Here is a 7,493-nt window from a genome sequence, read left to right as displayed (position 1 = left end):
GGGTTGGACGGAAGAACTATGAAAAGAAGGAAAAAAACAGTGACGAGGATGTTTTGGTGAAAATGATGGATTGGGTACAACGTGGACAAGCCATGATCTAAGATTCGTCATTTCATTGGCTGCTATGATTTTGGGGCTTGCTTTGATTTTTAACACTTTCCATAAGATTCTTCCTTACGTGGTTCCTTCATATCCAAATCCTTCTATTTGTCACTCGAGTGACGTGGGTAGAATTACATTCATCGACAAAGATCCTCTTCAATAGATAGAAGTCGCAAAGTTTGAACAAATATTTTAGGATGTCAAATTTTTTAAATTTGAATTGATTAATTACATATAATACTTATTGTATATTAAAATTTTAAGTTACAAAATTATAATGTAAATATATAATTTTTTTACAAATACAACTATAAAAAGATGATGAATTAGATTAAAAAGTTGCACAAATTTAAAAGTGATGAAATTATGGATATAAGATATTGTTTTGGTTCTTATGTTTGAAAAGAAAAAAAATCTAAACAAAAAAGATAGTTAATTTGTTTGAATTTTTATAATTTTTATCACAAAATTAAAACCAAACTAATGAATAACATATTGATTTGATTTAGTTCAATCAAGTTGACATTAAAAAAATTAACATATTTATTTTAAAAATATAATTTTATTTTGAAACACTAGATTTTTTATACTATTAACACAATTACGTAAATACCTTTTAAATTATAATAAGAAAAATAATATATAAATGATTAAAAAATCTTACATACAACACATATTTAAGATAATACTACTAATATAGCCTAATGATTTTATTCAGATATTAGTAGTCGATTTTAAATAAAGTAAAATCATACTCAAATCAAGAGAGATAAAATTTATTTAATTAGATTCAGACTGAACTCGAATATAGAAGAAGAAGAAGAAAATTAATTTAATTGATTTTGAATTTTTATTTATTTATTTATTATATTATTAGTTTGATTTTTATATCTCTAGACGAAACTCAAAACATATATAATTAAAATTTAAGTCGAAAGATATAATATATTTTTTAATTATTATTATTTTTATCATTTTATAAATTGTTTTTATTTATAAAAAAAAATTATTGAGAACATTAGGTGTCCATGGTACCCATGTCCCCACCTAAATCGTGGATATAATGTAACTAAAATATAAAAGAAACTCAATTGAGGAAGAACGTAGACATAGAATAAATTATTTTATTTTTGTATATTGAACTTAAACTTTGAACCATCTATAAGTTTCAAGAGTAACAATAATATAAGTTAATATCTACATTAACGGTTGTTTTATACTTTTTCAATGTGCAATTTATGGACATCCACAAATAATATTACTCATAATACTCTCCATTAGATGTATATTAAAGATACACTTCATAAAAACTTTACTAGAAAAAAATAATAGAGAAGAAAAAAAAAAGTACAATATCATTCGTCCAATAAACTATCTTATTAAAAAATTTACTAAAAAATTATACAAGAAAAAAAATCTTACTAAAATAATCTAATAGGACAAAATCACGGTGAAGGAAAAAGAAAGCACGAACAAATTTATCTCTTGTTCGATAACTTTATTTTAGAAGAAAAGTCACAAGTTTATTGTATATGTAGAGTCAAAGACCTCAAGTAAAACACAATCTTGACTTGCTTCATTTAGTACTAAAGTTTTTGTATCTCTAAGGTTACAAATATATATTTGACTTCATTTCAATATATTTGTATAGGTGAAAACTATATCTTACTAAAACTGACAACAAATAATATACCTCGACATATATAATTATTAAAGTACATTAGTATCTCCAATTGAATTAAGACATGATACTTATCTAGTGACCTCACAATCATTAAAGTACACTCCATATGATATTTGTCCATATAGAAACTTTTAGCACCTTTTCTATGTAAGTTTCTTGATGCACAAACAATACACCTTTAAATACCTAATTTATAATCACAAATAACTCTTTGTCTTTTAGAGTACTTCATCTCAAACTCTTTCTTTATTTAATAAATCAAGTTTTAGAAAACTCTGCACGAGTTCTAATAATATTTGCAACACTTTTCTTAAAAATACATGGACAAATGATGTCATTTTCATATCACTCAATTAGAAAATATTCACCAAGAACATTGCACAATGCACATGTAAATTCTTTCTCTACATAAAGTGACTTATTCGATTTAGTTCAGGAATATCTTCGAAAGTATGTATTGTGTGTCACATGAAAATTAAATCATTTAGTGATTTTAAAACAATTATGAAAATAAAGTGAGCTATGTAACACCATTTTTTTAATTAATTAATTTAAAATCATTAGTTTTGTTTATACTTTTTTTATTAATTTAGTGTGACGATAGTAAGATAATTATTCTTTGGATGTTCAATTATTTGATAAAGTATTTTCATATTAAATAATTTATTATTGGGATTTTTATTATTGACTAATTAAAACTCGTAGAAATATTTGTCTTAGAGTGAACAATGATCAAACCAATTTTGACTAAGTCAAAATTGAATCACCCACACTACTATTTTTATAACTATATTTTATAACATTTAGTTTATATTGTGTCCATTCAAATGTATAACTAGCAAGAATAAATACATGAATGCCAATTAATTCTTAATGGTTGGTCATTGAATGACATTATTCCAATTTAATTCCTTATTCATGTGTGCAATTAAACTCAATGAAGAGAATTATTCATTCTCTCATGAGCTCTATGCCTCCTTTATTAGTCACATACACCTCTCCTTCTTAGGACACGATTAACTTGCAGTAGAGGAAAATAAGTCATAATCACTTACACGTCATTACCAACACTACATTTATCTAAAATATTTTCTAAGTCACTCAAACAACCATCCTTACATTCCCTCGCATTCTGATCGAAGCTATAAACTTTTATTCATCTTGGTGAGATTTTCGAGGGCTATATAGTGGTACGTGGAAGGAAAGCGTCTAAGGTAAGGGCTTTTTCCCCATGTAGAGTTAGGCTAGATATTAAATTAGCGATTCATAAGATATTGATATGATGTCTGGATGTCTTAAAAGAAAAATGTCGATTTTATTTTCGTCGTAAAGAAATTAACTATCATGCTTTGATTGTTTATTTTGAGTAATATCTCTATTTTGATGAAATTAATTATAGAGTTATATTTTTATTATCATACCTTGATCAATATGTTTGTTGTGAAAACGTTCAATGTCATACATATTTTAGAGTACTTAATTATAAAGTTATAATTTTTATAATGATATAATTATTAACATGTTTATTATGATGTATTTAATTTTAATTCTTGACTCTTGAGTATTTAAATTTTAAAACTTGACTCTTATGAACAATATATGTGTCTTGATGAAATTGATGAGAATTTTATATTTTTTAATTTTAACGATATGAGGAAATTGATTATTGAATGCATTAATGAATAATTCATTTTTAGAATGCGGAAAATTTTATAGTAAAAGGAATAAAATTTATGTTGTTATTGTATTCTTGGTGATATGAGTTTTAATTATTATCAATAACACGTAGTGATTTTTGAGATAGTTGTTCACATTTGATGTGTTGAAGTTATTGAGTTCTAACCATGAACATCCATGATAACATAAATTTGATGTTTTATGAAATTAATCTGGAATAATTTGACTTTGTGGTTGCCTAAGTGGCTGGTAATCTGTGGTTTGAATAGTTTTCTTTGTGGTTGTCTAAGTAGCTGGTTATTTGTGTTATGGTTTTTCTTTGTGGTTTCCTAAGTGGCTAGTGATTTGTACATTTCGAACATCATTATCATTGTCATGACATACCATATGCATCTTTGTGGACGCCTTAGTGGCTGATTTAATTTTCCCCATTAGTATGGGTGACTTCTGTGTGGACACCTTAGTGACTGGCTATATCCGGATCATATATGTTTAGGACATGCATAATTTGCATACATTTTATTGCCATTGTTATTTTTATATAATTATTTGTTCTAAGGTGAGTTACTACTTGTTATTTAGATGCATTTTATAATTTTTGATACACCTTACGAATTATAAAAATCAATTTCTCTAAATCTTTTATTACAAAAAGATTTTATATTTATATTTTATGGTTGTTAACTTATTATTTGGTCTAATTTTTCTGTGGGATGAACTGACCCCTTACACCAACATTTAGGTACTAACGATATCGAAGAGTTGCATGAATGACGTTTGCTTGGCGCACGCGCGTGGGAAAAAGGGGTACTTTAATAAAATAATAATAATGCTTGTAGTGATAAGACCGTTGTGATACAATTTTTAAGTTTATTTATTTTTTATCGTCGATTTTAAATAGAAATGTGGAGGCGGGGTCCTTCCGCTAGAAAAAACTTGAATTATTCTATTTTTAAGTGAACATTTTCTACAATTAGTAAATTGTCTTTACAAAAATAATAATATTCGATAAATTGAATTGTGTTATTTCTTAAAATGAAATCAAACTATTTACTAGAGAAATTTTATTGATCATATGATGGACTAATTTAAAAAAAAAAATTTAATGTCATTTTTGAAAGAAAATAAATATCTTTAAGTAATGTCTTGGATCAAAATCCAGGGCGTTACAATGTGGTATCATAGCACTAATTCTCTGACCTTGATGGGATGGGACGTTTCGTGTATGTCGCATGTTTTTTCTTGTGATATGTTACTCAGGTTAATTGTATAATTTTCTAATTATTTGAGTTTTACTAATTATTTAAATGTCTATTATGTGTATTAATTATGTAACCTTCTTGAAAATTGAATTTTATTAATTACTTAAACTTTTATTAAGTTATTAATTGTGTAACCTTCTTGAATTTGAATTTTTAAGAATTACTTAAATTCCTATTAAGTACCATTAAATATGTTAATTGTTTGGTTTTCTAATTATTAAATTTTACTTAAATTTCTATTATGTGTCATCAATTGTATAACCTCCATGTTTTTTGTCATTAAATATATATTTTAAATATTTGTTTTAACAGTGTTATTTAAAATTTTCAAACCTGAAATCTTAACTACTTGCATGCTTTTATTGACATTGTCTTTTATATTTTATTTAAGTTGTTACATTTTATAATCTTTATGATTTTTACTTGTTCATCGTATGATTGTTTTATTTTATTAATTTTAAACTCTCTACTTCTTTTTATACTAAGGGTTTGATTTTTTAACTATTTTGTGTCATTAATGACTTAAATTTCAATTATGTGAATTTAATTGTCTAATTTCTTTGAATAATTATGATGAAAAATATGTTTTAAATTCTTGATCCTATGATTAGAAATAATTTTAATCAAGCAATAAACATTTATGATTGTATGATATTGTGAATTATGAGTTTATTACCACGATTTAAAATTATTTCAATCTAAATCACAAAGTAACTGTTGAGCTTTCATCATGTGATCTAAATGTATGTAATTAAAGACAATGTTCTAAACCCTATATTATGTATAATTGTATGATCCCCAAAATAGAAGGGAAGGATAATACATAAAAAGTTGTGTTGGAGGGATTCTAGCTAAGGAAATACTTGGTTTTTAAGTGGTCCATTCACCAACCTCTCTTTCCTGGGAACCCCTCCAAAGAACGACTTGATGTATAATCCGAACCTACTATATAGTGTTCAATAAAAGACTTTTGTACTACCCAAAAGTTAAAATTACGTTATAATATTTTACTAATTAGATAATTTTAGGAAGCGTTATGGCTCGTCGCACAAACCGATCGGATCCCCAAGGAAGAAACGACATGACTGAAGCAATCCAAGCCATGAATGCAATGGCCGCAGCAATGGCCCAACAAGCTGCGATCCAGGCTCAACGAGATGCACAGAGGGATAAGAGGGATGGAGCAGCCAGTGCAGCAAGAGCCTTGAATGAATTTTGTCAACAAGATTTGCCTAAATTCAAAGGGGAACATGACCCGACAAGGTTGATCTTTGGCTGCAAGAAATCGAGAAGATCTTCGAGATCTTACACTGCCCTGACAATGCGAAAGTAGAGTATGCGACCTATTTGATGATTGGTGAAGTTGAATACTGGTGGCGAGGTGCGAAGAAAATGATGGAAACAATTCATGAAGAGCTAACTTGGGAGGCTTTCAAGAATAAGTTCCTAGAAAAATACTTCCCGAAAAGTTCTAGGGCTGAGAAGGAGGCCCAATTTCTGAAGTTGTATCAAGGGAATCTCACGATAGCGGAATATGCGGCAAATTTCGAGTCCCTAGCAAAGCACTTCCGCTATTTCCTAAATCAGATAGATGAAGAATACATGTGCGAGAGGTTTGAAAGCGGGCTTACGTATGAGATTAAGGAGTTAGTGGGGCCCTTGGAGATACGCCAATATCAAGTGCTAGTGGAGAAATGCAAGAAAGTGGAGCAGATGAAACAGAGCCGCATGTACTATATACCAAAGTATTCTATTTTTATACTCACTTACAAGTCGCTTTTGCAAATGACGATTTTCTTAAGGAAGTTCGAGTTTGCAAATATGACTTCCTTTAGAAATTTTTAAATTTTTTTTTATAAAATTAACAAATATATATATATATATATATATATATATAATTAATATTATTCATAAAAAGATAAAAACACAAATTTTAAGTTGCATAGATTGACTAGAGTTCACTGTAACATTTGGACAACGTTTTTGAGTATGACTAGTTAACTGAGACAGTTTGCATTTTCTTGACACTTTTTCAAATGCAGACTACGTCGGTTAACTGATCATACTCGAAAATATTATCCAAATTTTACAGAGAACTCTAGTCAATCAATGTAATATATATTTTTGTTGTTGTTAATTTTTGAAAAATTGAATTTTTTTTATGAAAAATTTCTTAAGAAAGTTGTTATTTACAAAGACGACTTGTAATTGAGTGTAAAAATGAAATATTTTGGTATCTACTTTTGAAAAGAAAGTATTTTAAAAATTTTTTTAGAAAAAAAGAGTATTCGAAAAAAAAACCCCGAAAAACCGACTCTATCTCTAATCAGTTAAATATCAAACATAAACCCGCTCAAAACAAAAATCATAATTGAACATCAAAAGAAAAAACGATGAATATATCAATTAACAATAAAAGTGGGGAACTCAAAATTCAAACCAATTTACTTGAGTATCTAAGATTGACAATAGTTTGTCTTCCATGGTCATCACCAATGAACAAGCTTCAACAACAATAATTTGATATAAGCAAACCAAATGAAGTTACAAACAAGACAAAACTATCTAAGTATTAATAACTCTCAAAAATTGATTTCTCAAATTCCCCCTTCATTTTTTGTTCTATACTCTATAGACAAACAACTTCGTGTAAACTTAGAGGTCTCTATTCCACTCTTAAAACCCTCTAAATCAACCGTTCAAAAGAGGCATTATCCAAAGTGAGGGAAGATCACGAGTTGGTAACAACAACTATAACAATCCGACCT

Source organism: Cicer arietinum, chromosome 4 (genome assembly GCF_000331145.2).
Source record: "Cicer arietinum cultivar CDC Frontier isolate Library 1 chromosome 4, Cicar.CDCFrontier_v2.0, whole genome shotgun sequence".
Taxonomy (NCBI): domain Eukaryota; kingdom Viridiplantae; phylum Streptophyta; class Magnoliopsida; order Fabales; family Fabaceae; genus Cicer; species Cicer arietinum.
This window is presented reverse-complemented; position numbering follows the sequence as displayed.